The sequence below is a fragment of the Crinia signifera genome, chromosome 2 (genome assembly GCF_055691185.1).
Source record: "Crinia signifera chromosome 2, ASM5569118v1, whole genome shotgun sequence".
NCBI lineage: Eukaryota > Metazoa > Chordata > Amphibia > Anura > Myobatrachidae > Crinia > Crinia signifera.
The window spans coordinates 304,140,266-304,157,880 of NC_139218.1; the positions used below are offsets into that span (position 1 = coordinate 304,140,266).

Sequence of the window (17,615 nt, forward strand, 5' to 3'; positions counted from 1 at the left end):
TGAATAGCTAGATCCAACTGGGATCACATGGTTTGTTTGTTTTTTCAGAATTAAGTGTTTTTGCAGTCGAAAAAACCAAGCAATCGGAAGCTAATTTTGTGACCAACACCATTCAGTGGGAAATGCTATTTACCCCCTCACTCTATAGCACTTCAGCTACTGCATGACGAAGCTGCAGGTCTTGTGTCTGGACACTGCGTTTTGCAGCTTTCCACAGTTAACTTGTGTGACACTGGCCATATGTGGAAGGCACAACATTCTTATTACTGATACAAAAGTCTAGTTCCAGTACCTAAAATAGCCTTGTTATGACCAGAACTGCCATTTTCTGATGAGGTTGGGTTTCACATATAGATATTTTATGTTTTCTTTTTAAACATTGCCTGCAGTATGTTTTATGCTCAGCCATTGTTCGCTATATATTGTACGAAAACAAGTTAGTATCAATGCGTGAGTGACCGCAAGAAGTAATGCATGTTCTTGGCAATGTATCTGCGATTGTTAATGTTCCTAAACACAGAAGTTTTTCCTGACGTTCTACAAATGTGTCTGAACTTAACAGGTACAGTAAAAAGTTAAATGTCAATTCTATTTGTAGCACCCCGTAAATACATTTAACCTTTTCATATACTTTTCTTAAAGCCTCTCTTGTGACCTTTGTATATTTTAATAACATGATAGTAAAGTGATATTAGGCTTTTTGTTTTTTAAATTCACAATTTCCCATGTTTAATTGTAGATGGCATTGATTTATTTGCACATAATTAATGATGATCCTCTATTTAGTGCTCCTATAGGGGGCATTTGGTGTCCTATAAAAACAATGTCCTAGGTTTAATTAACGCCTCCTCTGACATTGTGTTACAGAGGTGGACTTATTTGCTATACTAGTCTATGCTGACACCAGGTAAATAAGCAACACTTTGCAAGCCTAGTCCTTTCATGGTCATTAGACTATCCTATTCCTCAAAATGAAATCTTGTTTTTACGTTTGTACAGCATTATCTTTTAGTTCTGTATAGAATGTATCTGTATGGGAGTTTTACAAATCCAGAAATGTTGATGTTTCTGTGTAAAGCTCCATTAGATTCCCTTTTTGCTTCAGTATGATCTATGGGTCTGATTCAGAGTTTTATGCAATGTCTATTTTGTATGCAGTGGAGCTTTTCTTTTTATTCTCCACTGCACATGCTTATAAGTTGCACTGCCCCTCGATCTCTCAAAGGTGGTTGCTGTGAGGATTTTTTTGCAAAGTAATGGAGCAGCTGTGAGTGGTAACGCAGGTGTTGCATACATTTCTGGGACTTGTCACCGCTTGCAACTGTGATATATTGCTGCAGTAGGGATGACTCACTGTGCAGCCGTCCCGGGTTCACCCAGCCCGACACAGTTCTGCTGCTCCAGGTACAACTCAAGCATCGAGAACAACTTAGCGGTACAACTGCTTAGGTTTTATTCACAAGAAAGAATCGACAATGATCAAATGGGTTCTCTTAATGGGTTATCTAGCCAGCCCACTATAGTGAATACAGATATCGTCATTTATCACAACACCCCAATATGACTTTCCACACCCCTGATGGGCGTTACTCTGTTCATGATGCTATTTTGCCACCATGGGGGCAATGTCCCCCTCTTTTCGGTTAACAAGTAGTGGGCAAAGGGTGCCCAAGAGTATCACCGCTCAGTCTAATTATAACCTTGTGAATACAAACAGCATGAAACAGATGCACGAATACTCTGAAACTGAATTAGCAATAGTGACTAATAATACATTGTATTTACCCAATCAGGTACCTTAAACATTTATTGTCCTGGAACTCCGAGCCTCTAATACTCGTCCTGTGCACAAGGCTTGTAGGAAGCTTCCTAGGAACTCTTTTTCCCAGAAACAGGGATAGTGATCCCCCAGTGACCCTTCACCTCAGTAGGTCAGCTTATCTGGACGTGACCTGGGAATTTCTCCCCACTGCAACAAAGTGGTGCTGCAATGTCAGTAATGGTAATTTATGTCCTGCTGCCTGAGATGCCTCTACCTGTCAGGGAAAGTAGCAGCGGCAGGGGTGGTTCGCTAGTTGTCAATGGTGAGTGGTTATGGAGACAGAAGCAGTTCAGGGCTGAATGACCCCCGGGCAGTCCCTCTGGCCTGGGGAAAGTGGGTGAGAGGCTAAGTGGTGGGAGTTCAGTGGCCACGCAATGCAAGGTTACCTGTGGCTGTGGCTGGCTCCGATCAGTCGTGACCCTCTTGTGCTGGTGGTGGACCCGCTGTGTCCAAGTTCCGCTGGAGTCTGCCTGCGCCGTCTTTCTCCTGCCGGGTACACTAGTGTGTGCGCCCTTGGCGTTGTCGCACTCAGTGCTGTCAGCCGCTGCTGAATGGGGATGTCCCAGACTGTGTCTTCTTGCTGCCGCTCCCTCTCCTCTTCTCGTTGCCGCAAGCCGGCACCTGGAAACTGTGCCTGACTTCCACTGCTCTGCTCACCGCACGCACTGTTCTCCTCAGTCTCCCGCAGCGCGCCACTCACTCCTCGTACTTCCTCTTCCTCCCGCATCATGTCCTCCTTCCTCTCCTGCTGTCTATAAGCTCCACCTTTAAGTTTGTGCAACGGCACAAGGGTCCATTAACCCTTGCTGGTGGTTAGCTGTTGGGGAGGCACCTTATAGGGGCGCCACCTTTTTCTGCCATCTGGTATGCAGAAAAAATTATTGCTGCTGCAAAGGCATTTGTGTAAATTTCTGATTTAAGGTAGTGGTGAAACAATTCTCCATTTGTGTACATAAGGCGCTGTTACCCAGTCTGAAATTAGCTTTGCTCACCTCCTATTTGAAGGGATTTTTGTTTTTATTTTGAAAGAAACAAGATTGTATCATACAAAATCAACTGGGAGATTGCCAGTGCAAAGAATGTTCAAGTAAAATTAATTACCATCATCTTGTGCCCACTGAGGCACATACTGTATGGATTATATAGCTTTCCTTCTGGACTTGTAACATGGTGGGACTGTTATGCTATTACTGATGCCTGTCCTTGTGTTTCCCTCCTCTATCCTTATTTGTAAGCTTGCAGCAGGGCCCTCCTACCTCCATGTCTGTCTGTTGTTACCCTGTTTGTTCTATCACTGTCTGCTATTGTAAAGCACAACGAGAATCTGCTGCGCTATATAAGAAACTGTAAATAAAGAAATCATCATGTAATTAATATAGGGAGGGAAATAGCTATAGACCAAGAGGAAATATACAATTTTGAAGGTTCCTTCAACCACTAGTTATGCATTTTGAGCCTTCAAGAATAAGATTATTGGTTTTAGTCTTCTGTAACACCACTAGGGAGAACTGACAGTACTTATTAGCATTCTATGAGAAACCAATGGGTTTTAAATGGATGCAAGATAATTTCATTAGCTTCCAAGAGAAAATGTCTTTGGGCATTTTAGGATTTAAACAAATGTCGCAGATATGGAACATTGCAAAACAGTCTACTAAGTTGTATCAAAGCAAGGTTACATTTGCCAGTTCCATTCAGGAACTGTGGAGATCTCTCTACATTTTCTGTCAATTTAAGGTGGAATTAGCTCATTTTAATCACTGGTCTATCAGCAAAGGAGACTTTCACATTTATATACAGATGGACCCTTCTTCAACTACCCTTCTCTGGAGAGCCATGGCTCACCAAGCATTATTATCATCTATTGTTCTCAGCTGCAATACAATACATAGAAGAGCTCTGGTTCACTTAATCCTATTAAAGGGCTAGATGAGGGATGGCTGTCTGAAATTATTATTATTATTATTTTTTAATCAAGCTATTTTTATTACATTTTTTTGTCATTTCTATTTGTCGAAACAAGACAACATTACAATAAAACAAAATTAAAGCTGTGCATTCTCTGGACATTGTTATAAATGGAACATTCATATTCAGCATTACAAATCTCATTCAGCATACATTGTTAGAAATTTTCAGTGGTAGGCAGCTCCCAGTTGGGGCACCAATATACAATAAATAAGCTACTGTAGAATTAAACATCTTGAATATAAAATCGAGAATCCTGCCAGAAGCCCTAACTTTAACATATTTCTTTTCACAGCCACGCTTAGTATACATAAAGCGTTCATGGGATAGTGTGACATTTACAAGTGCAACCCACGCAGCATGAGAAGGAGGGTCTGGGCTCATTCAGGTTCTGGCAATACAGACACGGGCCAGATTGAGGAGGCTATTAACATATATTCTATGATGAGCAGAAAGGAGCTCCTCCAATTCTAAACTAAAGATAGAGATATGAGGGGTCATAAGAGGAATCCGAATACCTGTGTCGTGGATATTTGACGAAACCGCTGCCCAAAAAGAAAACACCTATGGCCATTGCCACAACAGATGCCAGAAACCAGCCCTGGGCTTCGAGCACTTAGGACAAGCTTCTGACATAGAGCCACCATCTGACATAGAGTCACCAATCCACAGTAGTCTGCTTGGGGTCCGATAAACCCAGTGAAGACCATATAGCTGGATCTGCTAAAATCTGACATGCGCCGTGGCGCCCCTGGGGGAACCAACCATATGAAGCCAATCCTCAGTGGGCCCTAGATCAATCACCCATTTAGAAAGCAAATCACTCAACATGTCATCTCCGGGAGAGGAGAGATGAGTACAGAACTAAGATCCTTTTTTGGCTCTGCATTTTGCGAACCAGAGCATGAACAGTGCTTTCAGAGATCTTATGGAGCAGTTAACAAACCCCCCCCCCCCCCCTCACACCACTACACAGTCACCGCATGATGAAGATTCAGGTACTGTAGCTGTAAAAAATAGTGGCTAGGAACTGTATATGTAGACACTAGATGTTCAAAGGAGTGGAGTGTCCCATCTTGGTAGAGCTGGCCTATCGCAGAGATCCCAAAGGACACCCATCCTGAGCTATCCTCTAACTTACAAAGTTCAGGGAAGTTCTTGTTTTTCCAGATAGGGGATCATGGGTCAAGTGCAGGGTTCCCCAGCACAGTCTCCACCGCTACCCATTCTCTGAGTTTGTTGTAAAAGAGGGGGAAGTGAGACCCATGGTGTATGAGCCAGTAAAAACTGCAATGGTGAAAAATAAATACCCACCTTGTTTAGAAGGGCAACAGGCAAATCCCCATAATCCCCAGGTGTGACACATTCTCCAAACCACCATTGTATCTTAATCTACACAATGTTTTAGCAGCAGTTTGCGCACGTTTACAGCCCCAGATAAAAGAAACAATATACAGAGTAATAAGCTGAAATTGAGAAGCATGAATATAAACAGGGAAATTTGAAGAATATGCAAAAAATTAGGTTGTATAACCATTTTAATTAGGTTTACCCTACCAGTAACTGACAAAGGAAGCGTCTGCGAGCCTTGTGGCGTTACAAGGTAATTTGTGGGGTCACGTTAAGAGCCACAAAATCAAAGGGGGGGTGAGAAACCTGAATACCTAGTTAATCGGCGTACACCATCGCAGAGGATAATCATATGAAGGGGGCTGCTTTGTGGTAGGGAGTAAAGGAAACACAACAAATTTGTCCCAATTAATACCAACTCCAGAAAAGCGGCTAAAATATGTCATCAAATCAAGGAGAATGACACCTCCGTTAGATACAGGATCATATCATCTGCATAAAGTCCAATTTTTTCCTCATTACCGCCAATCTGAAATCCCTTCACAGCCGGAGGGGCCCGTATATGACATGCCAGTGGCTCCACTGCAAGGGCAAAAAGCAGAGGATATGGGCCATTCCTGTCTAGTCCCTCACACCAGAGCAAAAGTAGTAGTAGTAAAACCGTTAACCATTACCCAAGCAGCGGGGCCAGAGTACAGTAGTTGGGTCCAGTCCAGAAAATTTGAGCCTATACCAAATTTTGTTAAAACCTCCCATAAGTAGACCTATTCCACAGAGTAGAAAGCATGGGCAGCATCTAATGACACAATAATAGCCTTGTCCATCCTCTCACTAGCCCACTAGTAAATAGCAGATGAAGATTGAGGGCTGTCGACCTGCCAGGCATAAAGCCACTATGGTCCGAGTGTACCAACTAAAGCACCACGGTATTCAGGCGTATGGCCAGTAGCTTTGCCAATATTTTAATGTCACTGGACAGTAGGGAGACAACGGGTCCTTGCCCGGCTTTGGTAACACTATCAATGCTTCCGCCACAGTGGGAGGAAGAGAGCCATACTCCAGCAGTAACAGCAATTTGGGAGCAAAAACTTCTTTGAGTCTTATGCAGTTCAATAGTGAGGCCGTCCACACCCGGGGCTTTAGCATTAGGAAAAGCCTTTATAGCAAATTCAATCTCTTCTATTGTAAAAGGACTTTCCAAAAATTGTCTAGATTCGGCGCTTAAACTAGGAATATCAATATTATTCAGATAAGTAGTCAGCTCTCACAGTTCTATGTCCCAACACATATTACCCAATCATCCTGCCATACACTATGCACAGTAGTGGGGGGGATTCCTCCCTGGCTAAGTAAGCCAGAAAATTACCAGAGTGGTCAGCATTTATTTGATATGTTTACTTTTCAACATGGTGTCCCAAGAAAGTGGTTATTAAAATGTAACTTTTTTTGAATATAAAATAAAAAAAGCTGCAAAGTATTAAAATTAAAGTGAAAGTGGTGCAATAAAGTGTGATAATAAATTTATTAAAATAAAGCTGTCCATTGTATGTATTCTTTATTACAATTCAATAGTTATGAACATAAGAATTACAACTGTATACTATGATTGTACCTATATTCATTATCGTTGGTTCCCAAAATTATTGCCTCACTACTGCTGTATGAGACACTTGTAAATCTGAGAGATTTTTCTCATCCAGGCAGTGTTGTGCGGAGTACACACCAGGACGACCCGTGCACGATGTGAGCGAGTTGTAAGTGTTTCTTCTGACCCACTCACGATAACGCACGGGTCCGATCCGATGGCGACCCGCACCTGGGAGTATGGTAATTTCCAGATTCTACCTGCTGCGCATCGGATCGGTATCGGTCCACACCAGGACAGAAAAGGGCCAAATTACCACACAATCTACATCCAATCGGTCGGAATTGGATCTAGATTGATGGGATCTGACCCTTATCGTCCTGGTGTGTACCCAGCATTACACTGATACTATGTTGCATGTATATATTAGTCCTCTGTAACTATATCTATTGTGGGTAACACTTAGGTGCCTGGAATTGTCAGCAGTGACTTATTGTAGTCAGTGTTGATCATAAGCTCATCCTCTTAGTAAGTGTGGTTTTATACGATGAGAAAAATCTTTCAGATATACAAGTGTCTCATACAGCAGTAGTGAGGCAATCATTTTGGGAACCAACGATACTGAATCTAGGTATAATCATATTATACAGTTGTAATTCTTATGATCATAACTATTGAATTGTAATAAAGAATACTCCCGCAGTGGGCTGTCCCGAAAAATAGGTGCGCGCCAGTATTGTCCAGGTGTGCACCACTGGCACACCATCTCTTGAGCCCCCGTCACACCCCCCAGCCCCCCAATCACCTGTGCTCCGGTGATCGTATGCCAGAACTCACCTGACCCCTGCCGCTCCGCCAGCCGCCATTCATCCTGCAGCAGTGATGTAGGCGGCAGGCTCTGGGATGTTGGGGGGGGACTCGGGAGCACTCAGCCTACGCCAGAGCGAAGGTTAGGGGACGCAGGGGGTTCTCATGTGATCTGTGATGGGTTTTGCTGGAGCAGGACAAACCAAAGCAGCAAAACCCACCACTCAAGGGGTTAATAAATATATTCATATTATTGCACTTCTTTCACTATATTTTGCAGCTTTTTTAATTTTATATTCAATAAAAGTTAAATTTGAATAACCACTTTCTTGGGACACCATGTTGAAAGTAAACATATCAAATAAATGTTGAATACATGAAACAAACCATCTTTGAATGCCCCTTGTAGGAGTCCTTTTTTCTCTTTTTGTCTGCTATGTATCCATACAGACTGCTGGGAAGCACCTCCCTAAACATGAAAACTTGAATTAATAGAAATAATATATATAGAGATTATCTGTCCAATATATCTCGGACTGTGCAGATTAATCTCCTAACTTTAAAACACATAGGCCTTAGAAATTACAGTAGGTTGCTATGGGGAGGATTATAGATGGCAAGCAACACAAAAGGAGAATTGTGAAAGGAACCTTCCAGAAATACATAACAGCCTAGTGGATCTATTTGGACATTTTGACAGACAAATCCCAGATTTTAATTTAACAGCACGGAAACCCCTCTAGAGTTTGAATGAAAGGCCCAGCCCACCCAGGGATTTTTAAGAGCAAGCATGCACCCACCTACAAGATGGGTCTCTAAAAGGCACACAACCCCTGGGGAGCGGGCTTTGTTTCAATACTAAGGAGGGTTTCATTCTATCATTAAGGCCCCTAATATTCCTCTCTATGATGGTCACCATACTGCAAAAAGGGAGGGGGAAAGAACAGGAGTAATCAGTTGTATCACTCTTGCAGGACACCACCGTCCCGCCTACTCGCACAGGCCATCCACAACAACAGTAAAATAGAAAATGCACACAAAATAATATACACCAAATTTAGCCAGTCTTGCCGCAGCAAGAGTACCGTGTTTCCAGACCATTAGGCCCTAGGATGTACCATGGGCAGAGGAGAGAGTAGATAACGCCAAGTAGTATGTTAATAATTGGAGGTATCAGAAGAGCAAAAAAGTCACAACGTAGGCAGGCAATTGCACAGCACGGGTACAGCAGAGAGATTTTAATAGTGTATTATATTAGCAAAGTCCCTCTGTAGTAGCTTTGCGTTCTCCACACACTGGATGCTCTCTGTGTTGCAAAACGGCCAAATAGAATGCAGGTCAATGAGGCACTCCTGCACAAGCAGGAGGTAGATACTGTAGGTGCCTGCACAGGCACAGCTTTGTCCCACTGTCAGGACAGCAGTAACCCACAGACCCAGCACACATAGTGCAGCTTGTCAGATTCAGGCAGTCCCGCAACAGGAGATAGTCAGTGGAGGAGCAGAAGTCCGGCAGAGAGGAGAGACAGGAGCCAGGCAGTGCTACACTGTAAAACCACGCTCCCTGCACCACTCAAGATGGTGGAGGCAGAGTCTCACTCCCACACCCATCGGAACCTGGCACTCTGACAGTACAGGCAAGATAGAGGGACTCCGGAGCAGCACACTGCCATCCACCCACCACCCCGAAGATGGTGCCAGCTACTCAGGCAGCCACAGTCCGCCAAAAGCACACAAAGTTCAGCAGGGGAGCTCAGCACAGACGTCTTGGGGCACTGTCACCAGGATCAGGAATGGGTAAACTACCAGTACCTCCTGAACAGGGGTCTCCACACTGGGGTCAGGAGCAGATACAGGAGTAATGGTCTGGGATTCAGCAGGCACACGTCCTACTCCATATGTCGATAGGCCACCCACCCAATCTGTACCTTTTTTTTAATTCTGGATTATGTGTCAACATTTTACAGTTATCTGTTTTCCTAGCACTGTTTCAATAAGCTCTGAAAATGCCGGTTTCATTAGATCATAATTAAAGGAGGACATTAAGATCTGACCTTTCTTGGAAAATTGCTGAGTGATACAATGGTCAGAACATGCTGCAAATGCCAAAGCAATGTAAGTGGTAGACATCTTTCTGAAATATGGCTGAATTATAAATATGGCAGTCAACTGGTTTTCAGTACAGTTAAGTTGCAAGGACATTCATAAAAATAAGGTAGATGGAAGTACATTTTCTAGGGAGAAAGTCCTAACAAAACTTTCAAGATTAAAAAGGGGATAAATCAATGGGGCCAGACGGAGTGCATCCAAGGATACTAAAAGATGTGTTGGTAGTGCCATTAACAGATTTATTTAACCAGTCACTAGATACAGGTGCTGTTCCAGAGGACTAGAAAAGAGCAAATCTAGTTCCACTGCACAAAAGCGGAAGCAAAGAAGAAGCAAATAACTACATACCAGTGAGCCTTACATCAGTAGTAGGGAAATTAATGGAAACACTATTTAAAGAAAGAATAGTGGAATATCTTAAATTAAACAACTTACAAGATCCAAAACAGCATGGTTTTACTGCAGGGAGATCATGCCAATCAAATCTTATTGACTTTTTTGACTCCGTTACCAAAATATTAGATGAAGGGGGGGGGGGCGTAGATGTGGCATATCTAGACTTTAGTAAGGCATTTGACACTGTCCCACATCGCAGGCTGCTAAATAAACTTGATAGTGTGGGATTGGATTATAAAACAATTAAATGGATAAGAACCTGGTTGCAGGATAGAAAACAGACAGTTGTAGTAAATGGAGTACATTCTATGGAGGGACATGTTACCAGTGGAGTACCCCAGGGATCTGTACTTGGGCCAGTGCTCTTTTATATCTGCATTGCAAATGGTATTAAAGGGAAAGCATGCCTTTTTGCAGATGACACAAAGATATGCAACAGAGTAGACACACCAGGAGGGGTAAATCAAATGACTGATGATCTAGGTAAACTTGGTCAAGAGCATGGCAACTACAGTTTAATGCTAAAAAAATGCAAAATTATGCACTTGGGGCTCAAAAACCCAAAGGCTCAATATAGTATCAAGGGTACTATAATGGAAACTACTGAGGAGGAAAGAGATCTAGGAGTCACTATTTTAAGTGACTTAAAGGCAGGAAAGCAATGTAGCAAAGCAATGAGGGAGGCTAGTCAGGTGCTTGGTTGCATAGGGAGAGAAGTAATAATGCTACTTTATAGGTCATTGGTACCGCCTCATCTGGAATACTGTGTCCAGTTATGGAGACCATATCTTCAGAAGGATATAAATACATTAGAGAGTGTACAAAGAAGGGCAACTAAAATGGTGCATGGCCTATATCACAAAACTTATCTGGAAAGACTAAGAAATCTTCAAATACATCAAGGGTTTTAACATAGTACAGGAAGGAAATTTTCTTCAAAGGAAAAGAAGTAATAGAACACGAGGACATGCACTGAAACTGGAGGGAGGTACAGATGGGGCCGGGCTCTTCTGTGCTGGCGAATCGCCAGAACGTCACCGCTGGCGATCCGCCAGCAGCCCGGCTTGCCATCTGACTGAGACGCGCAATCGTCTCACGAGCACGTGCGTCTCAATCTCCGTCGGCGGGGCGACAGGAACCCTGTCCGTCTCCGCTTCAGGGAGACGGACAGGGTTAGGGGGGGTGCGGGCAGGCGGTGGGGACCCCGGGTGACCGTCAACAAGCCGGCGGTGACCCGGGGGAAGCGGGACGCGCGCGCCTCTCGTGCGCGCACGTCCCCTCCTCGCTATACAGCTGGCGGGGGATGGCGGCTGGCATCGCCATCCCCTGCAAAGATGAGCCATGCCCCATCTGTAGGTTCAGGGGAAATGTTAGAAAAAATGACTTCACAGAAAGGGTAGTGGATAAGTGGAATAGCCTCCCATCAGAGGTGGCAGAGGCTAAGACAGTAGAACAATTTAAACATGCTTGAGATAGGCATATGAATATACTTACAAAGAAATAAGGATTTAAAAGTGTTGAGATTACCTGAAGGATAAAAAAGGGGCAGACTATATAGGACAATTGGTTCTTATCTGCCGTCAAATTCTATGTTTCTACACTTATTTGGTGTATGATTCCTACCGTCATCCTGTTTCCTAACTTATATGTTTAATTGCTTAGATGGTTTTAGTATTAAAAACTTACAGGTTGAAATGACCTTCACCGTCACAGCAAATATCGTTATCAATTTTCTTTTCAAATGTAATGTTTTGAATGCAAATTGAAAATGAATTAGCTTTTTTCCATTGCTGTCTTGCTGGTGTACCTTTGTGATGGAGGATTTTTAGATTGATAAAACGCAGCACTTCTGACAGTCTTATTTCCTTTCCTTACTGTGACTCCTCACTGTTGTTCTACAAAGCTTACATTTACTTTGAAAGACACTGGCTGTCTGACCTCTGCTCACAATTATAATCTCAATATGTATTACTTGACAGGACAGTCATATTGTCCCAGTTTTTGACATAGGAATGGGAACAAGTTTCAGTGTAGTCTCAAACTAATGTAAATTAGATTTAAATTTTCCTGTCACTTTTAAATCACACATTGGATTTTACGTAAGTACTCAAAACCTTATTTTATAGCGATTTTAACCACAACATTCTGTAACTCTGCAATGTCTATACTTGTGTGTTATTTGTCAAAGAAGTTATATTTCGAACAAAGAATTATTTTCTTTTTTGTTGTGTTGTCTTAATCTCATCTCTGTTCTTAAACCGTTTGTTGTGAGTGCAGTAAAGAATGAGCTGTTTCAAAAGAATTAATCAATTTTCCTGTGAGTGTTCACGCTGATAGCATCTAATTCCACTTGAATATGTTATCTTTTACACAGATTTTCCTTTCCTTTTGGGTTTAAGTAATCTTTGAGGTTAAAACAAAATACCTGACACATGCAAGACAATTCTGTTAATTTGCGATGCAAAGTAGAATACACATGGACTGCCATTTTGGTCCGTGTAGCATGTACTTAAACAAAGAAAGTAGGGATAATGCACGTGCGGTCTGTATGTGCTGCATTCTGTTATGCTGAAAGTGTATAAAAGATAATTGCATTGTTACAGTAGCACCACTACATTGTCCATACAGAAGCAATCGGTGACACTTAATCCACCAGTGTCTCACTTTTGTATTATGTATTTGTAATGATTCAATGTTTTATAATGCTAAAACTGAACCTGGAACACTCCAGCATCACTTTATATCTCCTGCTTTTCTTAAGTAGCAATATAACAGCATCACTTACAGATGTGTTCACATACATCTACAAGTCGTGATACACATGACACATGAGCTTTGTGTAACTCCGTAGCACAATGGTCTTTGTAAGCGACTTTTCCCATTACAGTGTGTCTTATTTGCAACACATTGCGAATAAGCTGCACATGCAGCTTCTGCTAAATAAAATAGGCTGTCTTTTACTGGGAAACAGTGCAATAAAGCATTTTATAAACAGATAGTCACACACTCCTCACATTTTAATTCAATCAGCAGAAGCTGCTCAAGTGTCATCTTAAGTGTATGACACACTGTAATAGAAAAGTCATACACAAAGATGATTGCCATGGCATGGCGCAACTAGAATGGCTATTTACTGTAACATGCAAGGAGCACTTAGTTGTATGCAATTAATCCCAAATATTAATATATAGTACAGTGATTCCCAAATTGTGTGCCTGTGCACCCTGGGGTGCTAGAAAACTCTTGCAGGGGTGTCTTGGCTTGGTGGTCATGAACAAATCAAATAATTTATGATAAAAACGATAACCAAAACCAGCGCAATTAGCTGTCAATCATGACACATGAGGACAATAAGAAGCACATACTGTACAACAACAACTACAGTAACTGAACCTAAGGATCTTAAGGGTTCCATGAAAAAACTGTAGGTACTCTAGGGTGCTGTTATTCAAGAAAGTTTGAGAACCATAAGGAGTTTATTGGTCTTCTGTTCTGCCTATGCCATCATAAACTATGTTTTGGCTTGGTTTAGTTAATAACACATCTGCTGATTAATGACAGTACATTAGCTACTGTATCTGTATTTCAGTCCCAGAAAATGTATGAAATATAATGCATCTTGTGTTAATTGCCAAATTGAGCCGTTATTTAATTTCATTATTTAATAATATAAACTTTATAGTGCCAACATTTTGCTCTTTGTTATACCAAAAATAGTAATTTACATCACCTACCCCACTGGATTTTAGTCATTATTCTCTACATCACAAATATACAGTAGGATCAATTTGGTCACATCCGATTATTTTACAGTTAACAGGGATTTCTCTTATTTCCAAGCAAGACTTGGTTTAGTAGTTTTTAGGTACATGGAGTGAGACATACAATTTGCCCTGTCCCTGATTCCTTGGAATGAAGTAACTTTACATAGTTTGTCCCACAAAAATCTCAATTTACCTCCTATTGACCAACTGCACATTTATCATGGTGCTTTTGAGAAGGAAATTTTAAAATTCAGGAATATACTGTATGTAACCACAATGAGGTGCAGATTCTAATGCTACAAAATCCGGTTAGACCGCATTATACATTATAGGTGTTTTGATGCACTAGCTAAGCAGGTGTGTTCCTGTACAATATAATAAAAAAAAATAACATATTTAAAAACAGTTCATGGAGATTTGTTTCTACCAAGTGATTCAAATTATCTCATTAAGTTATGCCAGTGGTTCTCAACCTTGGTCCTCAGGGACATTTTAAAAGATCATAGGTGGAGCTATTTATATCACCTGTGATTCTGTGAGGAGACCTGCAAAACGTGCACTGTTGGGGGTCCCTGAGGACCGAGGTTGAGAACCACTGAGTTATGCTATCCTCTCTTGTATTTTACTATTGCCCAGACCCACAGATTTCCTGGAACTGGCTGATAATCGCATAGTGTATGATGACCAATCAGCTGTGAGCAGTGTTGCAGACATGTTGAAATTGTCCAGCATTTCTAATAGATCTAAATATTGGTCAGTCATATCTGGCAGCGTATGTACTGCTGCACCCAATTGCCTGACATTTCACCTGTTCCTTCACAGAGGAGGAACAGAGAAATGTCTCCTCAGGGGAGGAACCCAGATATTATATTGGCCATACACGGTGAGACATCTTTGTGCATGGGCACAGTATAACCTGGATGTCAGACTGTCAGATACATTGTCTGTTGGCTTGTTAGGCTTTTTATCTGACAGTGTATGCCTAGCATATGTCTACACAATTTGACATTCATATATATTTCAGGATTTGTAACTAAATTGATGCAAACTCCAAATAGTATTTTATACCGCTGCTAGAACAATTTTTTAAACTCATTTATATCGAAGACAATTTGATGTACTGTACATCTTACCTGGCTTCTTATAGGAGAATCCAAATATCTAGATTTGAATGACAAGCACTTGAATTCTACACTAATCTGCCAACTGTTTCTTGGCTTAGTGGATAGATAGCGTTAATATTCCAAGACAGCTAGGGATTTGTAAAAAAAAAAGTTGAACAATTGTTCTGATATCCATTTTAATTTGGTTTCTAAAATAGGACACTTGTATAATTTGGTTGGATCTCTTTTTATCAAGGCCACAGGAAGCAGTTAGGTTAAAGACATAGGGGGTTATTCTGGTTGATGTGCAAGGCTGCGATTTTGCAGCCTTGCGAGTCCACCAAACCCCGCCTTGCGAATGGTGGCCTGGCTGTCACCCATTCGCAGTGTGTGTTCGCACACACTGGCTGTAATGGATGTTTTACATAAACATCCATTCACAGCCTGCGGGGGAACACACAAATTATTTGATGGTCAGTAATTTGGACGGCACACGCACATCTAAGGTTGCTCAGAGCAACCTTAGATGTGTGTGTGTGCACTCTTAGGGAAGTGGGTGGACAGCTGACATGCGGTGATGTCAGCTGCCTGCCCCCACACCATCGTACCATTATCATGCTGGGCGTTCCCATATGCAAATTAGCCATCCCACGCCCATCCTCGCCCGCACACCTGGGTGCATGCGCCTGGCAAACAACCTGTTCACCATGGACGCACGCATGCACCCGCCATATGCACATTAGCAGAAATGACCCTGAGCATACGCCCACCATCGATGCACTTGCAAATATTCTGGTCCATGCGAACGGACCAGAATAAGGGACAGAATTTCTGTGGTTTTTATGTAGCTCTCCCTAAAACGCTTATGGTATATTTGCCATTACATGACATCATAGTTTACTTTACTCCTGTATTGTGCTTATGTAACGATAAACAGGCTAATCTTTAGCTTCTTTGCACTGCATGTCGACTGGCTTTTGCATTACCCCTGGTCTTCCTGGCACCTCAATATGAATGTTATAAATAAACTTGGAAACTAGTGGGTGAGAAATGCAGCCAGAGTAATTGCAAAATGTGACAGTACCAGGGGGATCACCACTTATAGCAGATTGCACACTCCTGTAACTCCTCATCATCCTTGTCCTAGTCCCTTTAATGCACAGACTACTTGTTAAACCATACTCTAAACACCTCTACCCATGTACTAGTAACTGAACCTTTGCCTCCAACCAGAGCCGTAACCTCATACCAGAACAGTACGATAGAGATGCCTTTTTAAACCTCTTTCAATTTCCAGGAGATGCCCCAAGACCTATTTTCAAAACTCCGAGCCCCCCAAATCTGGTCACAGCTTGCAATACAAATCGATAATACAGCTGTGGAAGAGATTGCAACAAGTGGTCACATGAATTGTTCAAGATGGTAAAATATTTCTTATGAGATATTGCCTTAATAACATGTTTCTACAGAAGAGTAATGAATCAGACCAAGTTTCTGGCAATAGATTTCCTTCTTCAAACACTGTCTCATACAGTTCTGTGGTTAGAGCATTCTGCTAATTAGACTCTAATTCAGTGCACATTGGTGACGTTTTAGAATATGTGAGATTTAAGATGTCACATTAAAGTTTTTCATCTGTTTTAATAAGAAAAAGACAACAAAACAATCCCCTGCAGCAGTGTGTACTCTGATACTTTTACTGTTATTCCCACATGCTATTGCACCACACAGCTTTTTGCTATCCGCGCAACAAAGAGATTTACTAAAGACATCTCCTGTGCTGAATACTTCATATAATGCTCTTTCATGTCCCTGGAATTTCTACCAGAGAAAAGGCCAAAAAATCAGTTATTAGTTTTTTTGCATATATATATTTAAGAAAACACATATTAGCAGACATTGAGCATGTAAAATGACAGAGCAGAATTATTGCTGTCTTTTATATATCGACAACCACAATGCTGTCAAGAGATCCTGAAATAGAAGTAGAAATCACAGAATATAAAGCCACAGTTTTGATTGTTCTGCGATTCCTATTTCTATTAAGAGATTGCTAGCTGGGAACATCTCTTGGCTGTTGAAGTGGCAGAATTTTCTTGAGATCAGAATGATAGGTTCTGAAATGAATAATTCATTTAAAACATTAGACTAGGGGAGACCAGTAGTGAATAAATGAATCAAGCGGTCTTTGGAATAGCTTTCAAAATTCTAAAATTTATTTTAAGGAAATGTATCTTTAGATGAGTAACAATTCTGTTGGGCAATTTGAAAAATAGTGCCATACTGCATATTTTGTTAGAAAGACTGGGAGATTTCCATACATATGTATATATGGATCTTTGAAGAGACTGTCAGGAGTCAGATGTGCCAAGATGCAATCTAGGTTTAAAAATGTTACCAACTATTTCATCTAAAATAAAAGGTTCAATATGAATATTTACACACTAGAACCATGAATATGTTTTACCCACTGATTTACCTGTTATTATTGCTGTTGTGATTGAGCAGCCTGTGAGGTGATAGGGGCTTGATAGTGTTATCGTAATGTACCAGTGTCCTGCACTAGGTGAGGATAGTGAATGTCATTGCTGCACTGTTGGTGAAGACTATTTGAGACATGATTGTGTCAAATGTCATAAAAAAAAATATATATATATATATATATATATATATATATATATATATATATATATATATATATATATATATATA

At 41.3% G+C, this 17,615-nt stretch overlaps 1 protein-coding gene across 3 annotated transcripts in view; it reads left to right on the top strand.

Moving 5' to 3' along the window:
* The window catches only part of DIAPH3 (diaphanous related formin 3), an 870,768-nt gene that overhangs the window by 745,671 nt on the left and 107,482 nt on the right, over positions 1–17,615 (top strand). The window lies entirely within an intron of this gene.